The sequence below is a fragment of the Mya arenaria genome, chromosome 6 (assembly GCF_026914265.1).
Source record: "Mya arenaria isolate MELC-2E11 chromosome 6, ASM2691426v1".
In the NCBI taxonomy this organism is placed as follows: Eukaryota; Metazoa; Mollusca; class Bivalvia; order Myida; family Myidae; genus Mya; species Mya arenaria.
This window is the reverse complement of record NC_069127.1, coordinates 25678275-25694550: the sequence shown is the minus strand read 5'-3', so window position 1 is coordinate 25694550 and position 16276 is coordinate 25678275. Positions and strand designations below refer to the sequence as shown.

The 16276-nt window shown below is 33.4% G+C and overlaps 1 protein-coding gene across 11 annotated transcripts in view; it reads left to right on the top strand.

Moving 5' to 3' along the window:
* Positions 1 to 259: 259 nt before the first annotated feature.
* The window catches only part of LOC128238533 (CUGBP Elav-like family member 1-A), a 136721-nt gene continuing 120704 nt past the window's right edge, over positions 260 to 16276 (top strand). For 10 of the 11 annotated variants that reach the window (XM_052954554.1, XM_052954549.1, XM_052954544.1 and 7 more), the window contains exons 1-2: positions 260 to 339; positions 9070 to 9184. The gene's annotated coding sequence lies outside the window, so the exon portion shown is untranslated. Of the gene's footprint in view, positions 340 to 9069; positions 9198 to 16276 lie in introns of all 11 variants that reach the window. The other variant, XM_052954541.1, reaches the window with a different exon arrangement.

The following is a 16276-nucleotide window of genomic DNA, read 5'->3' as shown; positions in this document are numbered from 1 at the left end:
AAGGTTTATTGAATTAATGAATCTCAACTGACTGACTGACTGACTGATTGATTGATTGATTGCATGATTGATTGCATGACTGATTGAAAAATCAACGTACTGACTGATTATTTTATTTATTGCATGTATGAATGAATAACTGAATTGATAAATTGATAAAGACATTATTTGATCGACTAGTTTTAGATAAACTATCCTTTGCTATCGGGCCCACGTGCAGCTATCCCTTTCACTTTTGTTTACAATTTCGTGATGCATTGTGGGAGATAACGTCTTCGCCATTTTGTGTGTGTTTGTGCCGTCTTGTTCGTTTCACGTGTTTCTCTTGCTAAACTAAAGGTGAGGTTTTTCTTTTGACGTCAATATACGTGTTTTATTAAGTATTCAATATTGTCATTGCTCTTTGTTTTGCATTGCAGCACAAGACGAGAAAAATATTACTTTGACCGACTTTCATTTTCGATATCAAGGGAGACTACTCCAATGTTCCATTGCCAAAACATGCTTGAGGTTTATTTTAGTGAATTCATTATGAACTTCATTTATAACTTAAATCAGCTCTTACTGCAATCAAATTCTTGTTACTTGTGTTAAATAAAACTTAAATGTATATAACTTATCAATATATTGACATGACAAACCATAATTATTACCAAAATGTTAAGTCTCAAGTGAGAGATACTCAGTCTTGTCTCTTGATCAAGTTCATGTGGTGTTGATATGTTGATATATTTATGCAGTGCCATTGACATTGTTGTAAGCTGTCAATTATATTTGTGGCACACCCAAATGCTTTAAAGTTCAGTTTCAGTGCAGTCTGCCAGTTTAAATTTATCGAATTTGTTACATGAAACTTGACATCCATTATGGTGTTTTTTCATGTTCCCAAGATTATTTCGTTCAGACAACAATCATGGAGCTGGAGCAGAGTTAACATTGCCACAATTAGTGCATAAAAACCTCCCAATTGCTAATTCCATTTGCAAACATTAGGATGTAAACTGTGGAAAAGATTGTTCTGTCTCTCAGCCTGGTTTTCTCTACATTCAGTCGCATGGCAATACCAACATTGCTGCTTAAATGGTTAAAACCTGATGTTAGAAGCAGGGGTTTTAAAGACTATTGTACAGTTGTAAAGAGTTTGTTTAATCAGAAATGTGCATCACTAATAGTAGGAAGTACTTCGAAATAAATATAAATGGCTTAGGACACAATTTCAAAAGGTTTCTAACCCTCTTCACCCGGCTTGAATCCCTAAGCAGACACAAGTTTGACTACTTTTCGGGATTGACATTCTGAAGCTGATAGAAGCCATGGAGTTTGAACCATTTCAAAACATGTTAAGTTGAATACTTTTCTTTTGTTGGTAAAAGTTGGATAGATACAGATATAATTAGGTTTGGAAATATACCTGCATTTTAGTATTAGCAACAATATCAACAATTGTACTTTACTAAGATCATTGCTGAAATTGTTATATATTTCTTATATTTAACAGTGTTGACGAGCAATGTTATAAATGTACTACTTGTGAACATGATGTTCTGGACAAAAAGCTCCTCTAAGACTTGTTATAAAATGGTCTTGACTTTTACTCAGCTTCCATTTACATAGCCCAGGGAAAGCAGGAAATGCATATATCTGTAAATGTCAGGGCTTCAGATGTTGGAAGGCAACATTAACTGCTGACTAGAGGGGTAACATCATGTTCAATAAGTCTCAGCGTCTTTTCTCCAAAATGAACATGCACTTATATGTCTTTAGGAAGTTATGTTTTAGTTTGCTGACATTTTGCCGAGAGAAACTGATTATTCTGTGTCCTTCTTAAGGCGTACCTAAAAAAAAGTTGTTTTCTGTTCCTGACCTAACCTATAGTTTTCCACTGACCCTAATTTTTCATTGCTATCTGACAAAATTGACCATTATTTCATTTTGACTGATTTAATCCCCACCGGGGTACTAAATTCTCATAGTCAGATTCTTAAAATGGACGCCAGTACTCCAGTATCTACCCAGGAAACAGATTAAATTGTATTTCTTAAAGCTATCGTCATAATTGAGCTAAAAGAATTTAATATAATCTAAGGAATGCCAACACTGGTTTGTTTTTCTTAATTGATCAAGGGTCATTACTCAGAACATTGTAAGCATTCAAATTATTGGACATGCTTCTTATTATTTAAGCAATTATGAGTTTGATAAGATATTGACCAAGTTTCGTGTAAACTAGTAGGAAGTATAATGTGTGTTTATAATTGAATGAGTTATTGCCAACATTCAATCATCTGTTTTTAGGTTGTCAATGAAGACAACATCTTTGCAAGTACTTAAGAAAACCATGATAATTTCCTTTGAGAAACAAACAAGCAAGTTAATAACTGAAGCAGGTGGTGAGATGTTATATGTGTCCATTAATTACTAGCCTGCAAGCCCTGCACTGGTAAAATGCTTTTTCAGGCTTGCTCAAGTTCTGGATATTAAATTATGTATTGTTGACAATTTCTTATGCAGAGCACTAGTGCAAGAATTTGTTTTTGTTCATTCACAAGTTTAATTTTGGTGGCTTTTATAGGGTTTTAGCCAGGGTTTAAAAAGGATAAGAGTGCTACAGAAAGGAGACAGGGTGCTACAGAAAGGGGACAGGGTGCGACAGAAAGGGGACAGAGTGCTACAGAAAGGTGACAGGGTGCTAAGGGACAAAGGGCCACATTGTATAAGGCAGTGAATAATGAAAGCATTATCAATTTCACAGGAAATGTTAGAATTTGAAGTTATATTAGGTTTCAACAACCTAATAAGTAAAGTTTTTTTGAATCCATAATCATATCTAAGGTTTTAATCAAAACAAAGGAAATATTTTATTATCTTAACCATTTAATTTTTTGAAGGCAGGAGGTAGCACATTTTGGTCTCCATGAGGGCAGAAGGGTGCTTCCTAAAAGGACAGGGTACAGCCCCTCCCATTAACCCTAGAGCTAAAACCCTACTTATACAATTGCAAGCTCTTTTAGCAGACACTTGTTGTTGATGATGTCAGAATAGGAGACAAACGTGTGATCTTCCCGTTTATTTACAGGGAAATGCCCGTCGCTGCCATCTAGGCTGTACTGTTAAAAGATTACGCTTATTCAATATGATTCTCGATTAGGAAATATAGTTATCATTAAGGATTGGGACATGTCAGATTTCGTGGAGAGCTTCGCAGAGCTGTTGAGTGCTGTGCAAATTGTGGAAATCTCATTTCTAAAGACCTTCTTATCTCTCTCTGTATGGACAATTTAACTATTGATTACATGCCTCTTGTTGGAAATCTATTTGGAAACATGGATTGAGAATTATTGTATTGACTGGTCCCTCCTTAATGGTTTATTGGTGGAATATTTACAGCAGCAAGAGACAGGCAGAACCATGTTTAATTCACACTGTCTGCGGGACGAAACCGGAAGCAAACCAAATAAAAAACAACAAGACATTGTTTTTTTGTTATTTTTCAAGGTCGTAAAAATCACCTTTTTGCCATGTAACAGACAAGCAGCTTGCTGGGCTATTTTTGTGCATGCAGAGAGTCTTATTACCACATTTACTGAATTACTCAAATTGTAGACTGTTTCGTTTGTCAAAATAAAGCAGACTATTATTAGAACCAATTCGAAGTTATAGTTGCTACCTAGTATTAATGTGCGATATTATTAATAAGTTGATTTGATATATTGGTGTGATTGCTCAGAACTGTGTTTAATGCGATTCACAAACATTAACAAACAACGATGTTAACTTTTAAACATGAAATATCTGATGAGGTGCTCACATATTTAAATATAAACAAATGCAGCTGAAACATCTGACTCAAACCTTGATAACACGATCTTGACATGGAAGTTCATCAATGTTTTTAAAATGGGGAAACAAGATATCATTTTTCACTAGAATAATATAGTGTATGATAAATATATTTCATTAAATCATTTTTGATTGGTTAATGCAAACACAGGTAAGTTAATCACAGACAAATAATTGTCATTTCAATTAGTATCCATTGTTAAACATGAAAGATGATGGCTGGAGAATTCTTTGTCTTTATATTCAACCGATGTCTATCATGTAATAAATCGCTATGCCTGATGGAAATTTCATAATATTTATACACATAGCAAAAAGGATATACTGATATACAATATATATCAATGTATGTTTTACAAACGCAATGGAAATAATCACGATGTATAGCGTTACATATAACATTACATGATGGAAATATCACAATATACGTATCACAAACGTAAGGATATATCATGATATATCATCGCCATTCCTTTTTATCCAGCAATACCCATAACTCAAGTACCTTATAGTTAATAAATTTTAATCAATTATAAAATGAACATGTATCTGAACCAAAAATAAGGAACTCATTTTGATTATACTGTCTTTCGAATCGACATTGCTCCAAAGTCCAAAATGTGTCCATTTGGAATGATTTATTTGTGACCATTTATGATATTTCATCGTTTAAGGGTGAATTTAAGGAGTTCACCATTTTCACTCAGGCCCAAATGAAATGGGTGTTGTTATATTAAAAATCTATCGCAACTTCTACTTCTTTATTTGTTAACCGGAGCGTAAATTATTTAATAATAATAATTCATATAAGAAAAGGTCGTAAGTAAAAGAAGTGGGATTTTTATTGTCCTACATAGTATAAACATTGTAATTAATTCACAAAATTTGAATAAATTTGCTTCGGAAGAGCAGGAAATGACAATTTTAGCACAGCATTAGCTTTGTTAAGTGACTGCTGAAATGTTTAAGGTACATGTTTTAAAAATGACTTCAATTTTAATATTTTACTGTGAAGTTAAATACAAGAACTGAATTGCATTATGTTAAAATTGTTTAACCTGAAATATGAACTGTTTAAAAAACTTTTTCTAGAATATAACAGAAACTGTGTCCTGACTGGGTCGGCTTTTGTTGACGATACAGAAATTAAAATCAATCATCTTTAGTTATTCATTATTCAATTTCTTATTTATGAAGTTCTCACAAAAGATGTAAATGCATGAAAGTTAGACTGTTTTCTTTATACTTATAAATGAATATACTTTCGTGTTTCAAAGATTCTCCATGTTTTATTTTCATAAAACAGATTCACGTAATAGCAGAAGCAGTCAATTTTGGGGCAATTTTCTTCAATCATTTTACCAAATTTTTGTTGATTTGGAATCATCAACATCATGTTATGACTGTTATTTTGCTTGATATTGATCACACAATGCTGGTGTGTTATAACACATTTGGAAGAATTTTCCTTTAAGGATTATTAAGCCATGTAACTTCAACTGTGCTTTCAAAATGCATTTCACACACTGTCAGATCCCACTATGGCACATATCACTTTCATTTTGTTATTTATGTTTTTCGGTTTTGATTTGCTTCAAATGAAAGTATTTATTTAAGTGCCAAAGTTGGCTGGGAAAGTACTTAATGTAAGCCAATATTTGAATGCAATTAAACACTTAAAAATGTTTTGCAAGATTAATATTGTAGCGTCAATCTAAATACTACAGAACGCAATAACTACTTAAGTTTGACACAGAAGATAATAGGTTTTGGCAACTGTTAAGACTGTTTTGACTTCTTTCCTTACCTGATGTCAATATTTTCATACAAAACACAATAAGTAATCAGCTTTAAGGGCAAGGTCCATTAATTTTGATATATCATGGTCATAATCACAGTTTTCCGTTTGGGTAGGATCAACTTGACAATTAAGTCTTAAACTTTCTCTTTCATGCCATGTTTACATTGTTTAAACATTTATTTAGTTCGGTAGTTTGTCGGCATATTATGCTTGTTAAAGACGATTTAGCAAATATACCTTGATAGCCTTATGTTTCGATTTTCTCAATTTTCAAGTATTATCTTTTGAGGGTTATTCATTCATTTTTCAAAGCTCTTGCAGATAAACTACACCAGGGTCGGTATGCATAAAACATCTTAAGATGAACTCTTACTCCCAAATAAGATTTATCAGAATTGATACAATCGTTTTAATATACCAAAAAGGTTAAATTAATGTCGGAAACAATGGTTCTTATGAAGGATATCGAGTTTAATTTGAAAGAAAGGTGCAGAGAACCATCTTTTTACCTTATGAGAGGATGGTAGATCACAGTAAATCTTTAAGCACTCACCAATCATTTAATATTTTTGCGTTTTCAACTATTAAATACACGGTTACAATTTTGCTATCAGTAATTAATATTTTCCATAAATTAAAGTTAAGTATCTCACTGATCAAATGATATAATAACTAACTAAATATTATCTAATATACTTCATCTACATTGATTTTATTGTATATATATATATATATAGATGCTTTAAAAAATCGAACAACCTTCTACATTTCTTTTAATGTGACTATGAAAATGTTAAAATTGACTTAAGTTAAAAAATGATTAAAGCTGCACTCTCGCAGATATACCAATTTTACAACTTTTTTATTTTTTGTTTTGAAAAGAGCAAATTTTTGCGTAAATATCTGCAAACCAATGAAGATTGCTGACAAAAGGTCAGGTCGCAGATTTTCATATTTCCGTTTGAAAAATTAATGTTTTATGGCTTAAACCGTTACTAACGGTTTAAGAAAAATGCATTAAACATCAATTTTTGAACTTAAATATAAAAATCTGCTATCTAATTTTTTGTAACCAATCTTACATAACTGGCGGTCATGGATTTTCGCAAAAATCGGCTCAGTCCAAGACGAAATATAAAAAAAAGTTGTAAAAATGGTATATCTGTGAGAGTGCAGCTTTAAGATATTTTATGAATACTAGCCCAGGGCTTTTTCAGTGAACTTTGGATTTTATTTGGGATTTTTTTGCCTTATCCTAATGTGTAAATAATAATAAAAACAAAGCATATGATTTAGGATACAGATAAAACTAATATTAGCCTTTATAAATGGGTGTTTGAATTAATAGCTATGGCCACAAATTCCCCTGTTACATTATAGCGCCAATATATCAGTAATATTGTTTTTATCTGTACCTAAATCTTATATTTTTTGTTTTGTTTTGATCATTAAAGTCAGATGAATTAAACATGATAATGCATAAAAAATAAAAAAAAGTACTTTAGCTATCAACATAATTTTTATTATATTGTGCGCCTTTAAGCAGTGGCATCCGTTTGAGGTACTCAAGTCAGTTTTCTATGTTTAGCAATTTGAAAGGATTTCCCAGGAGATGTAGTTGCCCAGAAATGTGGATGTGGACTAAGATGCAGAAAAACTGAATATGACAAGTCAGTATTTTATTTCACATCATTCCTATATAATCAGCTTTAAAGGGCCTCGTTCACGTTCAAAATGGTCAGACATCAGTTGTTATAAAAGTCAATCTGTGAGAGTGCAGCTATAAAGGGCCTCATACTCATTTGAAATGGTCAGACATCAGAGCCTCGTACTCATTTGAAATGGTCAGACATTAGGGCCTCGTACTCATTTGAAATGGTCAGACATCAGGGCCTCGTACTCATTTGAAATGGTCAGACATTAGGGCCTCGTACTCATTTGAAATGGTCAGACATCAGTTTTTTTTTTGTTGTTTTCTTCATGTGAAATGTGATGAAAATGCTTCATTCAATGATGAAAAATAAAAGTTCAAAAAAGGGATCTATTGTTGATATTTATTTTAAAATTTGACAGAGGATGCTGTATTATGCCGAAATGTGTTAGTAATATAATTGTTTATTTATAAAATATGTTAGCTAACTCCATTTAAAATAATAAATAAATTATTGCCAACATAAAATCTGCGAAAGATTTAATGTTCTGTTACCATTAATGTTTTCTTCTTTCCTTGTTTAGATATACAGAAAATGTATTTCCTGTCGTTTTTCCAAAATAATTGGACTTCTGTAGGTACCAAGCACTTAAGAGACTGCATTTTATGGGTTGAAATGTTTTTTTACCTTTTAAAGCCATGGTCATTATCAAGATTGCGATTTCTGCTTTAATGCCGATTTTACATTTCTGGAAACAATTACAAGTACGGTCCATTATTTGCGTGTGCAGTGGAGTAAAAAGCAGGAAACAATCAATTTTACAGCACTCAGATCAGCTGAAAGCTTCAGCAACTGTTGTGTTATTTCACTTCTTTTTTTTAAACTGCAAACTAATTTAACAACATTTTGAAATTAAGTATGGCGTGTGGGAATTTGTTCAATTCATGGGAATATCTATGTCTAGAATTATTGTAGGATGTAATGGGTTGATAATGATTTAAATTTAGTTTATGTTCTTGATGTTAAAAGAAGGCACATTGCGGCTGTCAAAGTCCATTTAATCATAACACAAGCACCTGTAGGGGATGGAACTGTTGTTCTGTTGCTATGGTAACAGTATCTACAGAGTCACAGAGACATACTCATATATAGCAACTGTTGTTCTGTTGCTATGGTAACAGTGTCTACTGAGTCACAGAGACATGTTCATATATAGCAACTGTTGTTCTGTTGCTATGGTAACAGTGTCTACAGAGTCACAGAGACATGCTCATATATAGCAACTGTTGTTCTGTTGCTATGGTAACAGTATCTACAGAGTCACAGAGACATGCTCATATATAGCAACTGTTGTTCTGTTGCTATGGTAACAGTATCTACAGAGTCACAGAGTCATGGTAATTTCTAACAACTGAGTAACAGAGACATGTTCATTTCAAGTAACAGTTGTTCTATTGATATAATAACAATAACTATTGTATTTCTTTATTTCAGATCATACTAGACATCACAATAGCCTTGCAGCATTGACCAGACCATAATTTTGTATTTTTTGTAGACAAAGTAAATTACCAGACCCACTCAAAATTAACCACATTTGGCTAGTGGCGCATACGGAATTTTGTGAACTATGTTTTTCCTAAACCATGGTAGTGCGATCTATACCATGGTAGTACATCGAAGTCAGTAATTTTGTAGTTCAAGCATGATAGATCATTGCTATTTCTGTAAATTATATATCTTCATTCATAGTTGTTTTATATTTGTACCTTTCAGCGTGTACCTACCGTGTTGTGTTGTCCAATGCGTTCTTCCGAGAGCCAGTAACTTCAACTTTTACCTCAACTCACCTATCATCTCTGTCGCCATAGTCTCGTCTCTCTCTTATATAGTAAGTATCAGAGGTGGGTTAACTTTTTCCATGTTTATTTTAAGTTTGTCTTATGCGTTTTTGAAAAATGTCAAAAAATTGTTATACAGTCGAAATCCGTTGGTTCGATATCGCTTGGCTCGATTTCCTCATTGGCTTGAACTGGATGTAAAGGACCGATTTTGATTAACTCTTTGTAAGCATTACTGCTTGGCTCGATATTGTCGCGAAGCTCGAAGAATTTTGCCGGATCCCTTTGATATCAAGCCAACGGCTTTCGACTGTAATGGAATGACTATTTGAGGTAGCACAGTTGTTGTAGTTGTTGGTATCGCTCAAAAGCATTGATTTTTGCCATCAATTGAAGTATTTACTTCATTCACATGAAACTTGTGAAACAATACCTATATCATATGCATATACATGTGTAAGAAGTCCTGTCACTCTAGCTAGATTAGTTTTTGAGTTATTTCCCTTAGTTTACAAAGAAAAATCCCAGACCATCATAGATATCTTTATTGTGGTGTGCTTGCTAAATGGAGAACAAAATCTATCACAATTGATCGATAAATAATAAATGATAATCATAACTGATTCATAATGAAAACTGCTTTGAATTTGCATTTTATGCATGATAAACATTTTTTTTCAATTTCTACAGGTCTTGTTTTCTTTACGGACATTCCACTCAGTAATTTTGTTGAGCTTTGAATGCTCGCTTCTCTGAAGAACACTCATTATTTTAAGATAGGATTGTCAAAGGAAATATTTCAAGAAAATATGGGATGATTTCCAAGTCAGTAGCATGGAAGTTCATTTTTTCTGGAGGCCTTTAATCTGAGAGATTCAAATTTGTGCCAGTTTTTGGCAGAATTGGAATTGTTTGGGTCTTAATATTGGTTTACAGTCAAATTAGAATCAGATGTACTTAAGGACTATTGCCCATGAGAAGTATTCAGTGTTGCTTCAGGCTTTCTCCGTTTATTTTGTTTCCACTTATGCTTAAGGAAGTTGAAACAAAATTTAATGAGATGTATCTTCCCCATCTTTGTACTGTTAATGTAGAGCATTTTCAATCAATACTACATAGCAGGGTTTTTTGGGCTTCTTTTGGAAGAGGTCATGTACTCTTGTGATAGGGAAAACAATTCAGGAAAATACAGAAAATTTAAGGAGTTTAGGGGTGAGAGAGGTATATAAGTTTTATGCCGGTCGGGACGCGCTTAGTGCGGCTGTCGAGAGTATGTCAAAATAGGAGGTCGCGGGAGTTGTCGGGTCGCTGAGGAGATTGTTCCCGAAAATGGGAGCTTCACTGACTGAGCTGAATAATGAAGATGAAGTTTATTTGAAAATCAAGTCCTTTATGATTTTCAGGACACAGGCTTCATCTTAAATACTAAGTTTTTAACAATATGATACAGATCTCAGATTTGATAAGCATCATTAAATCATTAACTTGTCAGAACAAAAATTCTAAAATTGAAGCTGAGTATCCTGAGGGATTGTGCTACTGTTTTGAAGAAAAATATATGATAGGTTGACATCAATTAAGGTAATTAAAGGAAACCACTTAGCCTATGGTGGCCAAATTATTAAACTTAAAAACAAGTTAAGAATCTAAAAAGATATTTATCAACTGCCAAAAATATTATACAGGCTGCAGGCATTAATATGTTTACATGATTTATAGACATGCAAAGTTTAAAAAGGAGTTTTTAGTCATAATAGTTATTTTTAAACTATATCTAAATAAGTAATTCTGAGTTATTTAACAACATACACATATTATCCACATAAAAATAAATATTTGTAATTCCAATTATGATTTTTACATAAATTTATATTTAATTTATGTAGCAAAAATGTGGGGCATAATATTCCCCCCTACTACGGAGACTTTGGTCCCCAAAGTTTGAAAAGGGTTGAATATTTAGGTTATAATATTAAACATAAACATAGTAACACAAAAACAAATTGAATTACCTTAAACAAGTATGCAGTGACATATATGTAGAGAAACAAAATAATACAAAGTTATGTATATTTCGATGACTATGGCATGTTGTCTTTTTGGTATTATATCATGTCATGAAAATGTCCAACTTTCTTTTATATATTTGTTATTGGCATCATAAAAGATGAAGAAAACAGGGTATATTGTGGTGTGACCTCAACAATGAGGACATATTGAAGTCTGTATGTGATTTCTAAACACAGTTTTGAAATATGTTGGAATCTAAAATACCTATTAGTATATAATTACTGAAGTGAAGAAATAACAACAGCACAAGAAAAACAATAATGTCAACATGAGAACTGGTAAGATTCATACAACACCTGGTATCCCTGAAAGTTAGAAAGGGTTTGAAAACACCAGCAACGATTCTGAGAAAGAAGAGAGATTTAGAGCACTTATTTATTTCAACAAGCTTGTCAAAAGCACCTATATATAGCAATAGGTTTGTCAAATCAGAATCATTACTGAGTTAAGATAGAAAAAGATAAGACAGAAAAGTGGCCATAAAAAATAAAGGGGTACCTAGTCATTTGAAAACTTACAGAACATCACGGTATACTGAATTCTTAATGCACCATTGTTTTTCTTCTGAGCTTTCCATTCTTATGATACATTTGAAGAAATTCATGCTCGTACTTCATCTTCTCTTCAGCCCAATCAGTGCACCACACTTGCCAGTCTTCTGCCCTGTTCCTTGGGTTTCCAGAAAACTTTGGCAATGTGATTGCTCACATTTCGGTTTCCTCTTCCCTAATAACCTCAAAGACAAGAGTCTCTTCGACGGCCGAGTCACTAATATCACTTAGGTTAAGTGAATCCTCGTAGGCAGTTCCTGTCACAGCGTCTGGTGGCTGTTGCTCACTGACTGTACTGCGCAGGTAATACTGTCGATTTGCTGGCGTTGTCATTAATCGCCGGTTTCCCCACCAAATCTTTTATGCCGGTCGGGACGAGTGCGACTGTCGAGAGTTGTCAAAATAGGAGGTCGCGGGAGTTGTCGATTCGTTGAGGAGATTGCACCCGAACGGTCGCATAAAATAAGTATCCACCACTCAACCAAGATGTTGTGGGTTCAGACCCATTTCTCATTGCCTCTTAAAACAGACATCTGTACTGGTTTCTACCAAGGAAACAGATTTGAGCAGCAATTTATAAAAGCTGTCTGTTCTAGTCACAATCAAGCCAAAAGAAATTAGTATAAACTAAAATACATCAATAGCAATTGCAGTTTATACAAAATGGAATCATAAATTTCTAAAGCTTCATTTAATAGATTTTTTTTTATAAGTTGGGAAAAGTATAAAATTCTCTCTGGTTTTGGATATATCGCAGAAATAGTGGCTATAAAAGCAGTTGCAAAACACAAAACCCTGACTAATATATCTCTATTCAGAAATGATATTTGCAGTGTTCGACACTAACGGGGTCCCGGGATCCCGAGGACACCAATTTTTCAGGAGGGACACCTAAACTTCGAAGTGCGGTATTCCGTCGGAACACTTAAATTTCTGACCGATAAACGCTAAATATCAATAAATAAGTAGCATTTCATTAATTTATTACCTATATTCGGGTCCTCCTAAATTCCTTGACAGCGCATGACAAAATGATATTATATTATTATTATCGCACACACCAAAGCAAAAGTAAAGCTGACTTTTTTATTATAGTTACGTCATGAATCTATAAATAAACAGGTCATGTCACAGGGCGCATGCGGGTTAACGCTTCCGTTTTGTTGTTTACATTATTAACAAGGTCAGAGGTGACAGAGATTTATTATCGGCAAACTACTTATGTGGAATTTATGCGTATGTGTCAGAACCGCCCAAAAAAGATGCCAACACTGCTGACTTTGATGCCTTAATGATGCGACCTACGAGTAGTTACAGTAACATTTACGGCACAAAAGACCGACATCCTACATTCAGCATTCTTTGTTAATTGGCATTCAACTTATCAGTATTATTTGTTAATATTAAAGACATTTATTTAAATGCTTTGATCAAAACAGAATAGTAATAAAATTTGCAAAGTTTAATTAATTATCTAGAATCAATTTATAAAATTTTACGCCTTTTTGGCGCGAAAATTAACATACACAATTTTTGGTCGTCTGCTCTTCCAGTATGCATGACACCTGTTGGACAGTCTGATTGTTTTTTCAGCAGCTCTACTAAATATTGACTGGGACATTCTACCGCTTTTGAACCCAATCCACCGACTTAGAGCCCCAAATACACCACACTGCCATTGCCAGAGGTTCACATGTCTGACATTCAGTGCTACTAACTTGTCATTACATGCTGTTAAAAACATGTATAATAGGGTGTATACTTGAATTACAAATTGAAAAGTAAAAGACACTGTATGTTGAATTAAATATTAAAACAGGCTCAACAATGATAAAAAAATTAAAAAGTGGAAGGGACTCCTAATTTCAGGAAGGGACACCTGATTTCAAATGTTGGTGTCCCTTCGGGATCCCTTGGAAAAATGGTTAGTGTCGACCCCTGATATTTGTGTTTTACATGCAGTATATTTCATAATTATGAATGAGGAATCAAGGATCACATCACGAACAGCGTGAAGACATTTGATCGGATAGCATTCATGTTTTATGTACATGTTTCTGTCAACAATTTTAAGCTGTAACCTAGCCTATTTGTAGCATCTCCACAAGAATCTAGCCCTGGTGGGAGATCAGTCCAGATTATACCTACTTAGCCTTTGTCCTTCGCGCTGATCACACAGTGGTGTGCGTGTTGGTGACAATGTGGGCATAGTGTTAACCACATTGTTCGTCTAAATCTCTCACCACTGATCCCGGCAGGAATCTCAGGCTGTTTTGCAAAGCACAGGGTCATCGAAAAATTGTATGAAGTCTTTGAACAGTTTCTATTCATGTAGATAGATTGTTCACAATTTGCGAAAAACTGTTAGAAAACAAAATGAATATCAATGTTGCACAAGTTGTTGGTCTGCTTCTTGCTGTAATGCATCAAATCTTGTTTTTTTACAATTTGAACTTTTTAGACCCTTGAAAAGCTCTGGTATTTGATTGATTCTAATTTTTTTTGGTAATACAAACAATTTTAAAGCATATTGGTTTTTTCTGTGTGCTGATTTTCCCCAATAAGATACAGCTGATGTGTTGGCATGGTAACCATTTGTTACACTGACCACAGTGGGAGATTCATAATAAGTTATTTGGTAATAGCAGGTAATTTTGCAGCTTATTTGTGGGGATTTAAATAATGATATCAGTAACTGGGTTTGACACACAGAATTACCTGGGAATTGGCACAAATATTTGGAAAGCTAGTTGAAAGTGGAGTTTTTGCAGTTTAAAAGGAAGTAAGTAAATATTAATAGACAGTTTAATGCTTGCTATAAATTACCATGCCAATTTTTTTTGAAAAAAAGATTTTATTTTCCTAAATGTTTAAACAGATAGCATTGTCGGTGAAAATAATTCCTTCTTTCAAAGTTAATGATGATTAAAGATGAAGATTGTGTTTTACAAAATTTATTTCGATTTTCTCATGCAGAAGTACTTGAAAGTCATATATTTTTTTTCAGCGATATAAACTTCTGAAATTGAAATGAAGGCTCACAATACCATCCTTGTCTGTTCAAATTTTATAGTTACAAAGTAATGTAAACTTCCCAGGTTTAGTTCTTGCCTGGTAATGCTGATATGCGGTAGCTATGATTTTGATAAAATTAGTTTGTAAGCAGCCGTAAATTATCTAGTGCCATTGTTATAATGTAAATCTTTGACTGCTTAGTTCAGAAGTAATCTTTATGGAGGAAAAATTTGCCCTATCATATGAATACAGACAATTACAGTGTAAACATGGTCAATGATCAGTAACAAGGCCTTATCTTCACATTATATGCCCTATTTTGATAAAGTGCCGAAGTCTCCTTTAACCAGACTATCGAGCTTCTGTGTAACGATGATTGAACCCTGAATAAGGTAATGCGTTTTAATGTTATCTCAATCGTATGATGATTATTTGATCTTGTTAACGCTAGTACAGCATTGTCCTCGCACAATGCGGTGTCAAACTTGGTCTATCATCATCGATTGTGTGGTTATATATAAAATATTTGTGGATAAATAAGATGGCGATAAGAATTTATATATAAATTGTCATTATTACAAAGACAATGCCTATGGCATGACATTGTAACAAGTAATTTAAGCAATCTTAAGTAAAGAATTGATCTGTAACGTAAGCTTGGGAATGGTATTTCAGTATCAAATTATCTGCGAAAAATGCCAACTGTGAGTTTTAACACATCTTGTAGAGAAGAAATATTAGACGTCTTTATCTGTTATACAAATCTTTATTCCCATATTTGGCTGTTGAAATTAGTGGCAGACAAAGACAAACATTAATATAAATTAATGAATTGTGTTAACTTCCATTATATAAACCTAACACATCATGCAGATATAGCTTTATAAAGTCTTGACGTGTTAGATCTTTCTTTTCTTGCTTTATCGTTCGGTTGAAAACAGGGTCATTGAGTAAATTTAGCAGTTTTTCGGTCGTTGCAGGAAAAAGCATGTGTAAGCTTTATATAATTACTTGATGATAATTGAAAGCATGCTGGGTAATTATGAATTACGTAACTTCAATTAAAAATCATGAAGATGAACGAACTTGTTTTTGAAATATGATGCGGTAAAATGAGTGCAACTCTCATTTTTTTCATCTATAACACTTAAAGTAAGACACATACAGAAAAAAGCAAACTTCGGTAAAATGGATAGAAGAAGTTTAGGGTTAAAAGCGTCATTAGTTTCTATCGCCTTCTTATTTGATGCCACTTAAAAGCTTTTTCCTTTCAACTGTCAAAGTATGCTATGCTCTGGGAGATTTAGCAAAGAAATTACTTACAGAAATTCCCGTTTCTTTATGCATCGAAGGTGGCTGTATTGGTCCGAGATCATGCATTTGGTATTGGTTCGGGATGATGCATTTGGTATTGGTCTGAGATCATGCATTTGGTATTGGTTCGGGATGATGCATTTGGTATAATAAGGGATCATGCATTTGGTATGTTTAGAGATGATGCATTTG